At 35.4% G+C, this 19,000-nt stretch overlaps 1 protein-coding gene across 4 annotated transcripts in view; it reads right to left on the reverse strand.

Annotated features, from left to right (window-relative positions):
* LOC115241730 (mannosyl-oligosaccharide 1,2-alpha-mannosidase IA) overlaps positions 1 to 19,000 on the reverse strand; it is a 481,287-nt gene that overhangs the window by 191,125 nt on the left and 271,162 nt on the right. Inside the window, exons 1-2 of one of the 4 annotated variants that reach the window (XM_029817653.1) lie at positions 14,639 to 14,767; positions 1,598 to 1,601 (exon numbers count right to left, since the gene is read on the reverse strand). The exons of 1 other annotated variant lie outside the window; for it this stretch is intronic. The gene's annotated coding sequence lies outside the window, so the exon portion shown is untranslated. Of the gene's footprint in view, positions 1 to 1,597; positions 1,602 to 14,635; positions 14,768 to 14,819; positions 16,329 to 19,000 lie in introns of those variants that run through there. 2 more of the 4 variants (XM_029817655.1, XM_029817656.1) reach the window with 2 other exon arrangements.

Consider the following 19,000-nt stretch of genomic DNA (forward strand, 5'->3'; position numbering starts at 1 on the left):
TTTAAGCAAACTTGTATTAACTATTATTCGATATACATCTATATTTAGATTAATTTAATCTGACATTTTTCTTTAATTTTAGAATATACAATAAAATAATACGATAAAAATAATATGTAAGTTAAAAATTTCAAGCATTAATTTTATTAACTAATGATATTTTAACAATCTTATTAACTAGTTTATATGTCTTAATTCGTCAAATAAAATAATATTAATATGTGCTCTATTATTCATTAATAGAATTAGATATTAATATATAATATAATTCTACGACTAATTGTATGTTTGTTCTTTTGTAATATGTTTTTTTCTTTTTCAGAATAAAAAAATATCGAGAATATTTTAATGCAAAATCAAAAATACATTACGTCTTTCATTTAACAAAACATGCAAAGCAAATTTCATGTTGCAAAAAAAAAAAAAAAAAAAAAAAAAATTTCCTCGCAATCGTTCGCATTGATCAATTACCGATGAAATTCGCGTGTTAAAATAAAGCAGAAACCTTTGACGTTCAATTCGCATGTTAGTACGCTAATGTATTCCCTATTAGCGTTGCCGACCAAATTATTACCGGACATCGATCACAGAAATTTGACACTTATATGCACCGAAATCTCTCGCCAACACCACCATGGCTCTCAGCTCGAGAATGATCGATTGCCCTTTACCCTGATTGATCCAGAGCTACCGTGTAACGTTTGACGCAAGATGAAGGGTCGCACCCTTCTCTCGGAGCATAAAGGAACTTTACTTGCACGCAGTAATCGGAAAATCATGACTGACCAATCAGATAAGATTGGTCGGATAATCAATCAAGGTCTTGTTGGTTTAAGCACTAAGCGACTAATCATCGTTTCGCTAATCACGTAAAACGGTAATTTACACGGATAAATCACAAATAATATGTAGTAGAAGCAATAGATTTCCTTCTCTTTGCTTTTGATGTCATATCGTGATAAGTATAGAGCGCTATATTCGTTATTCTATAACATTTCATAATCTTTATTTTAATTTATATTTCGATATTTAAATATATGATATAGAGATATTACTTTTCTAATAATTATGTTTAAATATAAAAATATAATTTTCGATCATGTTATTCGTTAAAAAAATATTATGTCATTTAATTAAACAGATTTCTGACCCATCGAATGGGCAAAATTCTTATCCTCTGCACTAAAAACCTTCCGGGCATTACATCGTCTTTGACTGACAATTACTAAAATCGACAGGATCGATTGGATTACATATCGCTGTTGGTCGATAAGGCACAATATAATTTCGTTGCAACAGCCGAAGTAAATACAGTTATAATCAACCGCTGAGACTTTTCGAGATTGATAATAAGAACGAGTACGTGAGGGAAGGCCGAGCGGATGAAAACGCCGTGAGGGAATCTGCGAGAATCCTTCAAGATCGGTGTACGATATCGTGAACGAAGGGCCTACTTTTCGAGGTTTTTAGTATCGCGAAGCATCGTCTCGCTCGTCGTTCAATAAACTCGAAGAAATTTCCATAATTCTATGGACGTAATTATACGATCTCTTCTCATATCCGATACGTGCGTGCTTTTTACAAGAGAATATTAAACTAATCTATGAGTAATCATGTTGTGTAACTTTTTTTCTTATTGTTAGTCATCATTTTTTACGATAACTATTTAAATTCTTTTGAGTGTATATTACATAAAAAGAGATTAAAATCACAAAAAGTTCTGACAATCTCTCGACTAGCCCCAAACCTAACATATGCAAGCAATTAATTATAGCATGTTAGGTTTTTTGTTTCGTTAAATCGTGTCTCGATAACCAGGTTCCGGTTCGCGCGTCCTTGGTGTACGAGAACGGTGTTACTTAATAGGAGAGATCAAGGCTCTGCGGTCCCCTTGATTTGAATTAACGGCGGTCAAGTTGCGGACAGGCATCCAGCTTGCTCACCAGACCTCAAGTAGTCAACCCCATCAAAGTGCAACGTATCAACACACTCTTCTCTTAAACCTGTATCATGTAATCTGCGTGTCTCCGCGTATGCATGTATCAATGTACTTTGCAAGTCAGTCAAGTAACATGCTATTTCTGTCACATTGGATATATCGCGCGCGGGACATTTTCACGCAAACTTTGCCGACGGCTTGTTCATTTAATGCTAATCGAATTCTATGGTTACTCGCTTCTCGTTGAACTCGTCTTTCGTCTCACCTGTTACAACGAACGCTTAAAGTACTTCAACTAGAGAAAACGGTCACCAGCGAAGCAAAGTGCCTGTACTAACCGTTCACTTTGAGGCTCAGAGGACTTAGGGTTATTTTTAGCGATATAAAGTGTCTCTAACTTCCTAGCAGTTAACACTGGGCGATCTCTCTGGTTACCGAAATATGCATAATGCATGGGAAGGATCTTCTTCGTTCTCTTCAAGTAGGTTATGAACCTTGTTGTGGATTATCTCGGGTGCAACAAAGTGACTTTCGTTAAATAATCATCACGTAATACATACACGTAATCATATTTGTATCATATTTTTTAAAAATATATTGACACAAATTTTAAATTGCTTTAATAATTGTTTACGAGAAAATCTATTTTAATAAATATTTAATCTCATTAATATACGGATAATTTCAGGAAAAGATAAGCGCGCGCGCGCGACGCCGATGTTTTTAGACAAATGAATGTTTATTGGAATTTTGCTCGATAATACAAAGCCAGAGAGAGAGAGAGAGAGAGAGAGAGAGAGAGAGACAAGCATTCTGCCGTGCTTGCTTTTATTCAAGTCTCTCGCATTTGCCGTCCTTCCAGACGATCCTTTACTTACTTACGACGCAAGCGCGCGGAATATTTCCATTTACCTTTTACTCGGGCAAACAAGGCGGGATCCTCGTGGCTGTTCAAACGAGATCTCCAATAGCCCGTGAAAATTGGGTAGACATTGGAAATGAATCGAAAGAGCAAATAACGCGGAGCAAGGGGGGTAGCGTGCTCTTCGGTGAAGTGGCGGAGCGACGAGTGGCGTCGGGACTTGCGTCGTGACCTTTGTGCCAGCGATGGTAGACGAGGTTCAAACAGCGACGAGTTGAAGCGCACTTCGACGTACGTACGGAACACGATTTTACGGCACTCACGAGGGATGCTCGGAACGCCCTCGATAATCCCACGAGCGCTCTTGATCTGCTTGATCCACTGTTTCTATTCTGCCGCTCACTATCGTCACGAGATGTTTAAAAGTAATCCCGACGATACGCGATACAAAGTTCATTTAACGCGATAATATCTTGATATTTAGCGATATATTGTCGAATGCAATTTAACGACAAACCGAATAGCAAAGGAGACTTTGAGATTTCAAAAGTAAACGATATACGCATACTTAACGATCGCGTCGTGTTATATATTTAGCACGGCAGTAGAAGCTCGCGAGTTACGTAGCGGCGCTTTTTAACATTGCTTGCGCGGAAAGGTTACGAAAGTACTTGCTAACAAGTCCAAAGTTTCTACACGGATAAGGAAGCATGTGCTCGAGCGGGAATATACGTCCAGAATTAATAATGCGCCGCTGAAGCTTTATCCATATAATACGCGGCTAAGTACGGCAGGTGCGCGACTTCACCGCGTATATTTAGTTGAGCTAGAGAAGCATTACCACCAGCATCACCGGCACGCTCATCGTCGGTATCATATTAGAATAACGCATTAATATCTTAACGTTTGTGTGTCATCAATTACTTATATATAAAAAGCTTTTCACGTGATAATCGATGGTAATTTCAAATATTTTGAAAAGAATGCTAAAACTCGTTGTATTCAATAAATTTTTGAGTGCATCAGTAAAGTGCAATTTTCTATTATGTTCTGCTAACGCGCTTTTTTATTAATATTTAATGGCAATGTATCCATTTCCCATATAATCAGTCGGATCTCTATATTTTTTCTTTAATAAAACATAAATACAAAGAATTTTGTTTTATCATTCGTTGTAAAAAAAAAGATTATTTAAATTATATTCTCAAAATACTGTCGCTTTTCAAAAAATTTCTCATGTGACGGATACGAAATAATGCTGCTTCTTATCATAATTACGTCACGATATCATGTTACTGGCCGGAGCAGAGATAGTATATCAGCAGTGTTAACAAGATAACTATACACAATGTTGGACATAAATTGCTTAACATGAAACGTAAAGTAATTTCACACGACTATTCTCTTTCCATCTATAAAATAAACCGACTGTCCTACTCGAACAACGAATAATTCACCTGCTATCCGATGAAATTGAATTTTTCCTATTTGCCGCAAGAGACAAAGACGAAAGTGTAAAGTCGGATATCCATGAGAATTATTTCCGCGTTTTACATCCAGGAGCATGAAACACGATATATGCGGAAAAAGGGACGCTTTAGTTTTAATGCATGCTTTAATCAAACAGAGAGCAAAGTTCGTAACTAATGACGATGATTACTCAATGTCACGCGCAATATTAGCCATCATTTTACCATCCGCGTTGCAAGCAATGAGAATGCATAATTCATATTGACGGATAATAATGGCGAGTGAGAAAATCAATGTACTTTCAATAATAACAGAAATAAGCTCAGAGCACTAACGAGGTGAGGAAGCTGGCAAATAAAAGCCGAGGCGCGATAATTAGTGCGCAAACTTTTTTTTGTTGTTTATTTTCAATAACAAGTGTGCATTAAATATGTACGTTTTGGACCATTTTTTGGTGCATCTTCAGCATAGATAAAAATATATAAAAATTAAATTCGTATTTAAAATTTAACATGCACAATATTAATTGTAACATGCGCAAAGTGCATGTTAAACTTTAAATACGAATTTACTTTTACATATAATTTTACATATTTTTATCTAGAAGTTGGACCAAAAAATGATCCGAAACATATATATTTAATACATACTTGTTATTGAAATTAAACAACAAAAAGACTTGGACATTAATTACCGCACCTCGGTTCTTATTTGCCAGATTTCTCACCTAATATCAATGTACTTTACAACAGAACTGTACAGAATAATATTCGATTCCGAAATCGAGACATCGAATCTTGTCAAATAATCATTATATCGACTGATTTTTAATCGCTGCATGAAATCGGTTTTATATCATATTCCAGTCAAAATCTCTTTATATTTTCCTACGGTTCAAATGAGCACATAGAAAACATAAATAATACTTTTAATTTTCAGATTAAACATTTCTGGATTAAACATGTGTGAATATTTATTAATACATTATATTAGTTATGAGAAAAATCGACAATTTTATCATCAAACAAGAGATAAATTTGTGTTACATTTTATTAATTTTATTTGTATTTTAGTGAATCAAAAAGCTGTCGAATTATAGACACGATGCAAATGCTTGAAAATGCTAAATTCCCGGAAATGAAAAATATTATTTATACTTTTTTTTTTCACCGAAATAATTGATTCTGAAATCAGCAGCATTATTCTTGGAATATAACATCGCAACTATCAGCTATTAGTTTACCAATTATTATAGTTATCAGTTTTGTCAATTTTGTTCAATAAAACAGAAAACACAGGATCGATAACTTATATGGAACAATAATATATATAATCGTAGAAAACTAGATAATATTGTTAATATAATATATTTTTTCAAAATATTATATCATATAAAAAATGCTTTAAAAAATCAGATTTTTATTTTTATTTACGACAATTTTTTCAAATATAAACAAAAACAACATGCATAATATGACATGATTATGTTAATTAATTGATCAATGCGACTAACTTTTCATAGAGTTAGATTAATGAAGCTGATGTTGTGTTTTGGAACCTATTTCATTGCTGTTTGTACAGAGATAATCAATGGAGATGTACGGCATGCTAATTAACAGAGACGCGAGAAACAAATGGCACCCTGGAGAATACAATGCATCTACTGTTTCTTCTTCTTGCGTATAATTCAACGAATTGTTACCAAATATTTTATGATAACTTTCACGCAATAATAAAATCTACCAGCAAAATCTCATAAATTATTAGGAGAAACTAAAATTATATAGTAAAGATTTCAATTAAAAAAAGGAAATGTGTATGTGTGTGTATAAATGCGAGAAGTATAACAAACGGTCCGACCTCGGTGAAATGCATTGACAACCGATTGACAGTAATCGGAAGTAAAATGAGATAAATCACAAAAGATAGCGTGATAATATAGAAATTGTTTGATTAAATAATTTCGATTGGTTAATTTATTGAGAAGCAAATAAAATAAAAAAGATCGATTTTAATGAATAAAACGTAGATCCAAGCAAAAATTGACGAGATAGATATTAGAGAGGCAACCGTATTCATGGTGCAGATATCAAGAATTCCTGGGAATTCCACAGAATAGGAAACTAAAACTAGAGAGGTAGACATCGACGAGATCGTTCTTTCATGATGTTCTTTTGCGTGGTAATTTAAATCGCGTAAAATCGTTATTGGATTCCCTCAGAAGAATCTTCCGAGCATCAATTGAATCAATTGAATAGTGGAATGTAAAACCGCATAAACATCTAATTAAATTATCATCGCTTGACTTATTTTGTATAATTAAATATCTGTTTTCACATTCGGCAATTAATTCATAATTGGAAATACTGATCTCATATAATGAAAATACTGAATTTGTTGCGCAATATGCAAAATATTTTTAATTTAATCAAAGCTATTACGAAATATTTTCCATCTTTAACATTAATTTGATCTCGATTAAGAAAATAAGTTACATTAATTATTATTGATAGATATGTGTTTCGCGATAAGTTGCATGATTAAAATAAATAAAAATAAAATAATTCTATTCACTTTTCGATATTCTTTAATTAGTTAATCAATTTTTTGAATATATTTCGTATATTATGTTTTTTAATTGATGATGAATAATTGACTCAAATTTTAAAAAAATTAAATTAATATTTAAGATAATAAACTTAAAATTTCTTTTGGCAATTTCGAAATCTCTAATTCGAAATTTAAATTATTCATTTCTTCATTTCCATTAAGAAATATGTAATAACTGAGCACAAAGATAAAAAAAATAAACTCGTTGGAAGGATAACGCGTATATAAAGGAGATAATGGAAATGAAACAGACACGGCAATTTGTAAGAATACACATACAAAGAGGAAAGCTTTCATCAGCGTATCCTTTTCCTAGTTTTAAGTATACCTGAGATGAATGCGGAAGTAAAGGTAAGTAAGATGATTAATATTTTACTGTTCAATGAGTTCGTTTGAATTCTATTTCGCAAGAAAATTTCAACAAATTTGTTTGAAATCTATTTTGCAAAAAGATCTCAACACAAAACAAAAAAAAAAAAAAAATATAATAAATTTGATAAAGAATAAATTTCTCGCTAGTATCATCCTCGATGCTAGAGTTCCCATTTCTTTCTTCACTTGTCCTCATTTCTCGTTAATATTTTAATTTCTACACTACTTTTACCGTATTTCTGTTATCGACATTCGTATATTTATAATATAATAAGACTTTTTGTCTTTTCATTATAAGTTTTCTCTTTCTTGACACTAATATTTTCAGTTCTATCATCGCTTACATGATAAACCTGCAATTTTTATTTACCGAGTGTTTCCTGTATAATTCATTTTGATTGTTCGTAATATCCAGAAATATCAACTATCTCTCTCTCTCTCTTTCTCTCTCTTTAATTCATAAAAGAAGCTATAGAATATTGCGCAGATTCTTTGAAGATCTTCTCGACTTTTACTCATTTCGACTCGTACAAATATTGTTCGTAATATCCAGAAATATCAACTATCTCTCTCTCTCTTTCTCTCTCTTTAATTCATAAAAGAAGCTATAGAATATTGCGCAGATTCTTTGAAGATCTTCTCGACTTTTACTCATTTCGACTCGTACAAAGAGAAGTGTAAAATTGCAAGATTAGTAAAACTTAATTAAACAAGGTACAGCGTCGTGCAAGATTTTGCATAATGCAGATAGAGCAAAACGCACTTGTTAGGAAAGTAGGAAAACAAATCGCTAACGCTGAGAAACCTTAGTTTTCTCTAGCTTCTCGAGATGCCTGTGAATTTTAATACAGCCCGCGAGTCTCCCTCTGTACTTAACAAACTTCGCCGCAGAATAATTTCTAAAGTACTTCAAGCAGCTTCTCGTTTTTGAATTAATATGGCGATCGCGGCGTGATGCATCCTTAAATATTTATTGCTCTCGAGTATAGCGCTCGAGCTTAATGTGGAAGCTCACAAAACGAGAACGACGTGCGCGAAATAAATTTTTTTGCCCGTTTTTATTATTATGTATGCACTCCAAACGGGTGTTTATTCGATGTACAATGTGAACGTGACTATCCATCTCGGAGCGCAATTTCTTGCCTAGCGTTCGTTCGTTCATTCGTTCGTTCGCTCGCTCACTTGCTCCTTCCGTATTTGCTCCCGTAGCGAAGAAAAATGCGAGCGTCGCATTTGCACGTTAAATCGGATAAAGCGAGCGCTCGATTTACCACGCAAGTAATGCGCCATTTCAGTCATTTTGTGACACATCCTCGTTACACGATATTCTAGTGAGATGCAAAACTGTGTTACATTTTCATTGAAAAGTTTTCAGATGAATAATTTATTAATGTTTCTTTTCTGCATTTAATGTGCGTTATCAAAATTACATTTGTTCTTTATTTGTCATTTTATTAAGGCATTATGATGTGTATCTTTAAAAGAATTTAGAATTTATTTATACTAACGAATCCGCAACTACTACCGTGTAATAACGAAGAAAGTACAAGATGAAAACGTGCAATTTTACGTACCGTAGAGTCAACCTAATAATCCCAAGGGATTAATTTTGAGTCTCTTTAATTACGACATCGTCGATGCTCTCGGAAACTTGGACGGAGTAAATATAGAGATGGCTGAACGCGCGACAAGTTCGACAGACGGATGGTGCAGTTTAACATTTTCTTTTCGTTACGTAAACTAGTTGACTCCTCTAGTTCTAGAAATGGAGCGCTGCGTTGTAAAGCACAGTTTCTCTCTCGTTAGAAAGGGGAAAATGGAGTAAGGTAAAGGATGGCGCGCCGAAAGAGCAGCTTTTATCCCGTGAGGGTATCTTTCACTACATAGTACAGTGCGTCGCTCTCACGAGAGGAAATCGTCTTCGTAGGATATTCTTACATTTTGCATGAATTTTACTCGATAAGGGACTCACTAATCATATTTCGCGCATAATGCATATTTTCGTTATAAACAATGAATTACAAAAAAAAAAATTAAGGAAAATTTAGCAATTTAAAATAATATTTTCAATAAAATTGTATAATATCATAGAGGAAAAGTGTTTATTTAAATGGTATTTAAATATATAATATATGTATGAATGTGTGTGTGTGTGTGTGTATTCTATCATAGATTTTTCATTAAACTGTTGCTAAAAATATGTCGAAAAATAAAAAAATGCAAAAGATTTTTATACATTTTGTGACACAAGCAATTTAAATAATCTATGCTGCAGCTAAATTGAGATAAAATAGATTCTATCGTATTAATGTTTAAAATAAAGTTCTTAGAATTATCTATGACTTTTTTAGATAATGTGTCATTTATATTTATATATATAAGTATTTCACTATATATTTTTATCTCATTTTCTTCTCTATTTATTATAAATGCTGTAGGATATATATAATTTACGCAATATTAAAAGCTTCGGCAACTAAAATATTACAAAATCACTAAATATTATATGTCGCTTTGCATTATTCTAATCTATTAAATATGTATATATAAAATGATACGTCTTATAAGTTAGCGGAACAAAATGAGCAGAATCAATTCTAATTAATTTAACGGAAAAAGATATTCTGTTATTTTCGAATAAATATCTTTTCGTTGTATATTATATTAGTAAAATATATTTCTTCGTTTTTTAGAGTATGAGAAATGATACGTTTTTTTGCTTGCGAGCATACAAAAAGCACGTAGCATGCCAGAGACGCAGTGTCCGCGTAGTACGATCAAGGTAAAGACTAGATCTATTTACAATCCACCTTTACGTTTCTCAGATAGTACGCATGTAGCCCGCTATACGACGACATGAATGGCGATTCGCTTCTAAACAGATCATTCAAGTCGTGCGCCCGTCTCGCTGACCGAGCGAGCGCGATGCATATCACCGTCGCGTCGTATCGTTTTATGTTACACGTGCGGGGTATCAGGTGGAGAACAAGTTCGGATCACCGTCGACGACAGTCGCGCAATTTCCGACCGTTTGCATTCTGCGATTTTCTCGGTGATAGTATTCGGCACGTGCGCGCAGAATGTAAAGATCTCAGGGCACCGGTAGTAAAGACGTAGAGAAATTGCAAAATCACACACTGACATTGTAATTCTCCGATGCTATAAGAATAGACTGGACTCTCTCAAATGTGTTATAAACACATGTATATTGTGTCGATAAAGATTTCTCGCGCAGCCATTTAAATTTTATCCCTGGAGAATCTAACAGAATAGATAGCGCGTCGCAATCTATCTTTTTTTTTTTTTTTACGTTTTGATATGTTCGAATGTCGTGAGAAAACAAAGCATATATAAGTCTGTCGTCTAACATTAACGTTACTTTTCACGGCTTATCTCTCATATATTATTGAAGCATCGAGAGGAAGCCTTATCTATGGCTCGATTCACAGTCGCGTGGTACAAATACTTTGCGTTTGTACGACACGTACACTGTCGAGTTCGCAAATGACAGTTGCGAACGTGAATCGGCTGTGCAAACAACGCACGGGATTTGAACGACGCGACGACGGCGAACGCGCAAAATCAACCCGCGCATTCGAGACGTGAGGTAGCGGAATATATTACGTGATGATCCGCATTGACCTTTCGCATGCCAATAGCTTACGCTGTATCGCCATTTAGCGTGATTGTCGGAGATAATAGTCAAATAAAACGATAATTCTGTTGTTGATGATTGCGCGATAATAGTCCGTGGCGATCCAGTGACATCAGCTGATTTTATATAATACAAATTTTTCTAAAATAAAGAACTTTCTTTTTTATCAAAAAGGCAGAACAGTACAAATTTGTTCAAATTTGTTAATTTAGCGTAGGATAATAAAAAGCAAACTTTTTCGGAAAGAACAGGCATAAGCATATTTTCATTGCACTGTAAAAAAAAAAATCAAAAAAAATATTACAGAAAATTACTCTTGTTCGTATAATTTTACATACTTTTTCACATGTGTGATCTAAATTGTCTCAAATTACATTTTCCGAGCAACCTGCAGGTCAGCAAATTTAAGCCCCGTCACGATAAAAAAAAACTCGCCACTCTCATAAACCCTTCATTGGTTTACGCGAACGAGTAGCGATGAGATTGCAAGTATAAAAAGTTTTTCACAGCTAAGACATTTTATTCACGTTATAACTCGTCCTCAAGCACCTCACGGGCCTGCCCATTATTTTTTCAGCCGTGCTAATGCATCGCCCGCAAGGCGACCCGAGACCCAACCCGGCCCGGTCCGACCTGACGCGTCGTGACATTTCACCACCGCAACGCCCTGGGCGCGGCTTGGATTTTCATCGCGACGCTTTTACTCTCTCTTTATTCTCTTACGCGGCAGTTTACTCGCTTTCCCAAAACGGCCAACCGTCGCGCATTTCTCTTCCTTGATTGCAGCTATCGAGGTAACTCCTTGCATAATGCATGTCAGCCTACACGAAGAGATAGAGAGGGATAGAGAGGAAAAAACAGAGAGAGAGAGAATCAGAGAAGCGACTAGTATGTAAAGGCGCGCCACGTTTTACAAAAGCGCAATTTAAATTTTCGGACCGACTCACCGCAACGGAAACTTTTTCAATGTATATACACTTTTAAATGCACCCGGGTCCTGTTGTCTGCCCCGCATAATGCAAAGCGGCTTTTATATCATTCCCGCACCGTTTTACTATACACCGCCGACTATCTGCCGGTTCGTGAAATCGTATGAGCACGAAATATGCACGACGGAATCGTGTCGCTTCGGGGTCGCCATTTAGCGCGTGACATTTTTCTTTTTCCCGTCACGAGAAAACCGACCGTTAGATTTACGATATTTTCCCTTCCGTCCAATTTTGCCGCTGCAACTTCATGCTTTTTTTTTCCGCAGGCGAATTCGATGAAAGGTTTTTTACGAAATCGATTCGCGCATTAGACTTTCATATTTTCGTCACGCGCAAGTATACACGTATCCTGGTTCTCTTCTCGCATTTTCCGTCGTGAATAGAGACGACTAACTGGAGAAACGATCTATATAAATGCCGAATTACGATCGCGCGAGGAGTTTTTAATAAACACATACGAGCGACACGCGTTTTTCGCGACGAAACACGTATCACGTAAACATTGAAAGTTCGCGGAATGAAATAAGAATCAACTAGTTTGCCTTTCAAATTACACAGTCCGATATATGTATATATATTCTCTCGGAGATTTTCGAGTTGACTAAAAATGTTATGCGTCACGGGCAAAGATAATATCTTCACGAATCAATGTATACGAAAGCATGATAGGATCGATAAAATCGAAAGAGGACAGAAGTATTGTAATAGATTGTCTCGCAATCTACTATACATTATGAAAGATAATCACAAAATATGCGCATGAATATGAGTAATGTTGGAGTAATTTATTCGTAAAATTATTAATTACAATTCGTTTTAATATTAATTATAATTCGCAATTGCGAACATAAGAAAAAAGGATGTAATATGAACGAAATTAAATAAATAAATTGGCATTCAATTTAATTAATATTTATCGAAACCATTGAAATTCTGGGAAATTATGTTCGCGATTATGATAAATATCTCGATAATTATCACTGCCGGCAAACAAATAAAAGACATCAAAATGATCAACCTCTATATCATAGTAGTAGTAAAAAAATATATTGCTTCCACAAATCACATTTACTCTTTTATCTTTATCAAATTATAAATACTTCAAACTCTAATTTAATTCTTGTTATACACGACGATACTGATAATATAAATTAAAATAAATTAAAAAATGATAATTTACTAAGTATGTTTAATTATATAAGTATATTTAATTATCTCCGCGCAAAAACATTAAAAAGAAAAAAAAATCTATGTTTAATATCAATTGATAAAATTCATTTTATTGAAACAAACTTGTAAATATGAGTTTGCCTTTTCCGCAATGTAATAATGTAATATTGCGGATACAAGTATAAAAAACACATGCGAATATTTTGAAAATGAAGAATAATTTCTTGAATATACACTTTTCAACGCGAATTCAACATCTGAAAATACAGTTCCCCGCAAATAAGTACCTGGTTACTACCGTGCTATAAATAGATCTGAACAACCTTGGTCAATCTTCTTCGGGGTCGTCGGCTTTAACCGGCACCCTCTTGATTATACTAAAATTCCCCATAAAAAAATTATGAACGGGACTTTCGATGAGAATCTCGTGAGAATTATACAGTTGTTAGGCAAATAACACACGCTTCCCTAGAATCAACTTCGCTTATGTAATATTAACGCTTATGTTATCAGAAGTTTATATCATACACACAGAGAACTCGTGTGCACTTTGTTTCACAATTTTGGAGCGGTGAAAAATAAGAAAAATTGGTACAACAGCAAAAATTTAATTCAACACTATTTCTAGAATTCTTGTTTATTCCCGAAACCAATTAATACGTTGCTAGGATAAAAATCCATCGAAAAATAGACGAGAATTAAACGAGATGTAAACTTTTATTTTATTTACATGTGTACTCCTAAAATTTGATTCGGCAAAATTCTTTAATTTGTGTATAATTAAAATACGGTTTAACGCTCCAAAAAAGAAATATTATTTTTTTCGTGTTTTTACTTTCGATCTCTCGCTTAAAAAAAAACACACACACAAAAATTTTTGAACTCAAATTTCTCATAGTGCTGACAAACGAAAGGAATTAGATCAGACTCTGCACAAAAAGAATCAACCAACACGATATTTTGTTCGTCGGTTCATGATTCTTTTCTGCGGCATACATGATCGAATTAAGTTTTAATAACCTGACGGAAAGTCACCGTATAGAGGACAGTCGAGTATCAAAGATTGAGTTTTGCCAGTGGACACGGTCGGGAAATTGCCACGCTTGTTCGTTTTTTTAAGCTACATCTTCATTGAACCGAAAAAACGGATATCTCATTTACGTCCTTTTCCGAATCAATGCGTACTCGCGAATCAATCAACGATGGATCAACCTCGCACGAATTTACCCCTATTCGCAACCGGAAAAATATTTCGAGATTTTCGAGGAACTATTCGTTCGATGATTTTGATAACGACCGAACTGCAGACAATGTAATCATGTTAAGATAAAATGCCAGAGTGTATATATTAAAAATCCAGAAGACTCTAATAATACATGTTGCGATATTAAAATGTCACCTTAATTTATAAGAATTTCTAAGTGACATAATAATAATATTTAACTGTCAGTTTATATTAAAACGTGATAGAAATAGCAGAAAACGTGTGCGAAATTCGAACTTACGAGATCAACCGCATTTTATCTTATCATGACAGAATACATGTGAGATAAGATCTCAATACATACTACTTTCGAAGAAATGAAGATTTTTTTCCCCCGTAAATCCCAACGAAGTCTCAGGATATCACAGGTTTTATCACAGAACGATGATGGCAGTGTTCGGTAAGATGTCCAGATAATTTGACTCGATAATTTCACGATTTCACTTTATCATGACAGAATACATGTGAGATAAGATCTCAATACATACTAATTTTCGAAGAAATGAAGATTTTTTTTCCCCGTAAATCCCAACGAAGTCTCAGGATATCACAGGTTTTATCACAGAACGATGATGGCAGTGTTCGGTAAGATGTCCAGATAATTTGACTCGATAATTTCACGATTTCACACAATCAATCGCATAATATAGTATGCAGTCGTTGGTATATTAATCCACGCGAATAATCCTGTCCTGTTCGTTTCGCTGAAACGGGCAGCGATTATCGCGAGTGATTGCTGATTGCGTTCAAATATGTACGTATAATATGACACGGGATCGAGGATCAGCGACCTTTCCGTCTGTCCGCGCGTCCGGTCTCTCTCTTTGTCGCGAGTTATTATTATCTTTATCCGCGTGAGCGTGTCGCGTGGAGCCTCGTCTTTTTCGTGTTTTTTTTTTTTTCTTCGCGACGGGATATCGTCGACGAGCAAATCTTCGAAGGTTTAGCGTGCGGTAAGCTTCGATCGTCGATAGACGGCACGATCGTGCAGATTGCGTTTCAAAAGGTCGCACGAAGCTGTTGCATGTCCCGACGCGAGCCGGCAAAAGTCGAGGTGCCGCTTGCACGTCCTCGATCTTGATGGTCGACAATTCGGCGCCGCGTCAGCGTCGAAACTGGAACACGTTAGTGTGCGATTGTAGTGTTGCTCGAGGAAATGCGGCCGAGCGCCGAATTAATAGGGATAATTGCCGATAATCGATATTGAGATATATCGTGCTGATTCACATTCCGGTGGACGATCGACCGAACTAGATTGAAATGATATTACGAATGAAGACGGTGGGGATAAAAAAATTTAACAACTGGCCGGCATACACTGTTACGTCACTCCTTCATCTGTACGTAATTCGTCGGCGTTAACTTCACGCAGATGTGTGTGCGAGATAACGAGAATAACGTCGTATATTATACGGTATCGATGATCCGATGTGAAAGATCTTTTCTTGGGTTAGCAAATTCTGTTTCCGTTTCGACGTCAACTCGACTTTATTCGTGCTTCGCGATAATAAATGCTAACGACGAGAGAAACGAAATTTTGCCCGTCGCGAAATCGCACTACTAATGATCACTCGTCCGCCGATTATTTCTCACCGAAAGACGCGCGACACAAAGATCATAAGGTAGATTCTCGCCGGTAATAATAGGGCTCAGAGAAATTCAACAGAGTGTTCTCGCACTTCGGAACACGTTGCGCGCGCTCGCGAGGAATGTCGGGAATGCACGGAATGTCGCGGAGCGACTCTCTCGTTGACCGGCGTTGATCGTGCGCTCGATCTTTCCACAAACGATCTTCGTCGATCTCGCGGGGACTCACTACTATTCCCGCACTCAACACGCACTGCACTTTGACAAAAACAATACTAACACTCGTAATTGTAGCGATCGTTGTTGCGGTTACGGTTTTGTCTCTCTCGCGTTCCGCGACACGATAAAAACCACCGGGCGACGGATAAAAAAGCCAGACGATATGACACGTGCGCGCGCGATCGCGTCCGCTGGAGGACTGACGCGCGGTACCGAACGCCACGAGTAACTGCGGCGAACTTCGCTCGGAAGACTTCGGCGGCTCCGTTCGCGGAGCCGAATGGACCCGAAGCATCACGAAGCCCTCGTCCATCCGACCCTACGTATGACCCGATGCCTCTTCCCGACGACACTCCGATCTCGACCTCGGGTCGGGACGGAGCGAGGAGAGAGAGGTGGATTAGAAACTGCATACAGGACGATCCTCTCTATCGTAAAAATATATTATGCTACCCTAATTGACATTATATACGTGCAATCCAATATATGCGGTTGCAATATTCAGAGCACGATGCATCCAACGCTTCAAAGCATTCTCTCTAGCATTTCCAGCATACTACGGTAATAACGATAATATATGTCACAAGAATTTTGAGATTAGATAGTATACGCAAGATTTCAAGATTTAAGTTTAATCGCGCGTCATTGATATAATATTGAAAATGTCAGCGGATTATAGAAATCAAATGGTGCAATTAGAGATAATCAAGTGGGTTGCATTTTTTGTATTTTAGTAGAATATTTTAGTATATTAATCTGATTGATATCAATGTTTATCACGTGACTCTCAGACAACAATTAAATATTCCTTGCAGACTCAAACGTTTTTTTTTTTTTTTTACAAAAAACGATAGGAGAAATATTATCGAGACAATTATTAGTAAGACAATAATATTAAAAATATTCGCTATGCTATTAAAGGGACGAAATCTTTCATCTAAATTGAGAATCTGAAACGGTAATAACGCGCACGATACGGCACGCAAAATTACAGCATTCCGAATCTGTTCCTTGCATTGCGCAACGTCTTCATGCACGATGGTCGTCAATTATCGGTCGTTGCACGAGCTTCGCGTTGGATTAAAACGGGCTGGATATGCGTGATAGAAATCATTTTCACGCCAGGCTAAAGATTTTCGTGCCTCATCAGCGAGATACAAGCCTTGTCTATAGTCTCGGTAGCGTAACAAAGGGAAACGTATCTATGTACGACGCGTGCGTATCGAAACTCGTGCGCTCTACGGGTTCATCAGAATCTAGTTAACTCCTCGGTCTGCCAAACTTCGATCTAATAACGAAGCGCACGCAAGCCTATCTAATAACTATCACGATTATATCTTCATTAAGGGTCTCGTTCGAGCGTCGAAATAGATTGCCGCGTGTTTATTCTTATCCTCGTTAATTCGGCTATACAAGTGTGTAGATTATAAATATTTACACATGTATTGGATAGTTAAAATATGACATTTTTGTTCTCGTTATAAAACGCGCATGTTATAAACGAATGTGTACCGATTGTCATACACGCGATTATTAAATTTATATTTATCGATCTAGCAGACTCTCGCAAACATTCATTAAAATTTTCATATTAATGTATTTATTGTGTTGAGCTCACTGCGAAAAACTTCTTCTCGTATCTTACCAAAAATATACGCGGTGTAGAAATATACGCGTATCTCAAATATTCTTTATGAATCTCGTGTTCGTTCGCGTTTAATCTATCGTTGAAATTTCTCTAGAATTCCCGCGCGTACATACATGCGCGCCAGAAAGATTCGAGCAAAATTTTATTACGCGCATATAAATCCCATTTCGCGTTGGCATTCGGCAATATTAGAGACTCGCATATGATACTTTTTTTCTTCGCTTTTTGGCACTAGTGCTTATTTTCTGCGATGAAAGAATTTAATTATCCGCATTTCTCTCTGATCGCGTAAAGAGCACGTGACGAGGGGTAAACAGCTGATTAAAATTGTGCACATTTTATGTATTGCTCATTCAGTAATGCTCAAGAAAAGTGAAAGAGATGCATCTTTGCATCTTATAAATAAGTCGCTCCCAAAAAAAAAGCAATTCTGAGAAAAATCCATTTTTTTAAATTTTTATTAAAAAATTAAATATTCCTAATTTATACGCTACATGTAGAACATTGGTAAATTAATATCTACATTAATGTAATGTAATTACATTACTATTTGGTTGATTATTAATGTCAGCATTTAACATATAACAATTTTATTTTTTAATCTGCATTTTATAAGATATAAAAATTAATTCTGTGCATTTTTTTGCACAATATAAAATTTCATGCGTTGGTATATCGGATGATTATTTCTGTATTAATCATTACTAGGTAAATAACATAATGCAATAATGGTAGAAAAATATGTATGAAGGATACATCTCACTTTAATGTAGTAATATAATTTTTGTAGTAAAAATAATGTAGTAAAATATTTTTTACATAATCTTTTATTATATTATTAATAATTATTTTTCAATATATATGCGTATTCGTAAAAGAAATAAATTTATTATTAAACAATCGCATCTGCTTGTCACATGTAAATTAAGTGATGTAATTAATTATAATTATAATTATAGACTCACCAGTCGCTGTCCCGATGTTTCTCCTCGTCCTCTGCTCCATCCACCTTCCTGTCCAAAGTTTTGATTATCAATGATCGATGATCCATCGTACAAGTAACTGAAGCAGTCGATTGAGTCTCAGTTATACTACATATCACTCACGATAATCACGAAGTCAACGAATATTTAAGATTTGACAATCGCACGATACTTTGTGTTTCGACACTCCCGATGGACATTTATTTATTCAAATATTAATTATTATAAAATT

The sequence above is a fragment of the Formica exsecta genome, unplaced genomic scaffold (assembly GCF_003651465.1).
Source record: "Formica exsecta isolate Colony F162 unplaced genomic scaffold, ASM365146v1 scaffold51, whole genome shotgun sequence".
Lineage (NCBI taxonomy): Eukaryota > Metazoa > Arthropoda > Insecta > Hymenoptera > Formicidae > Formica > Formica exsecta.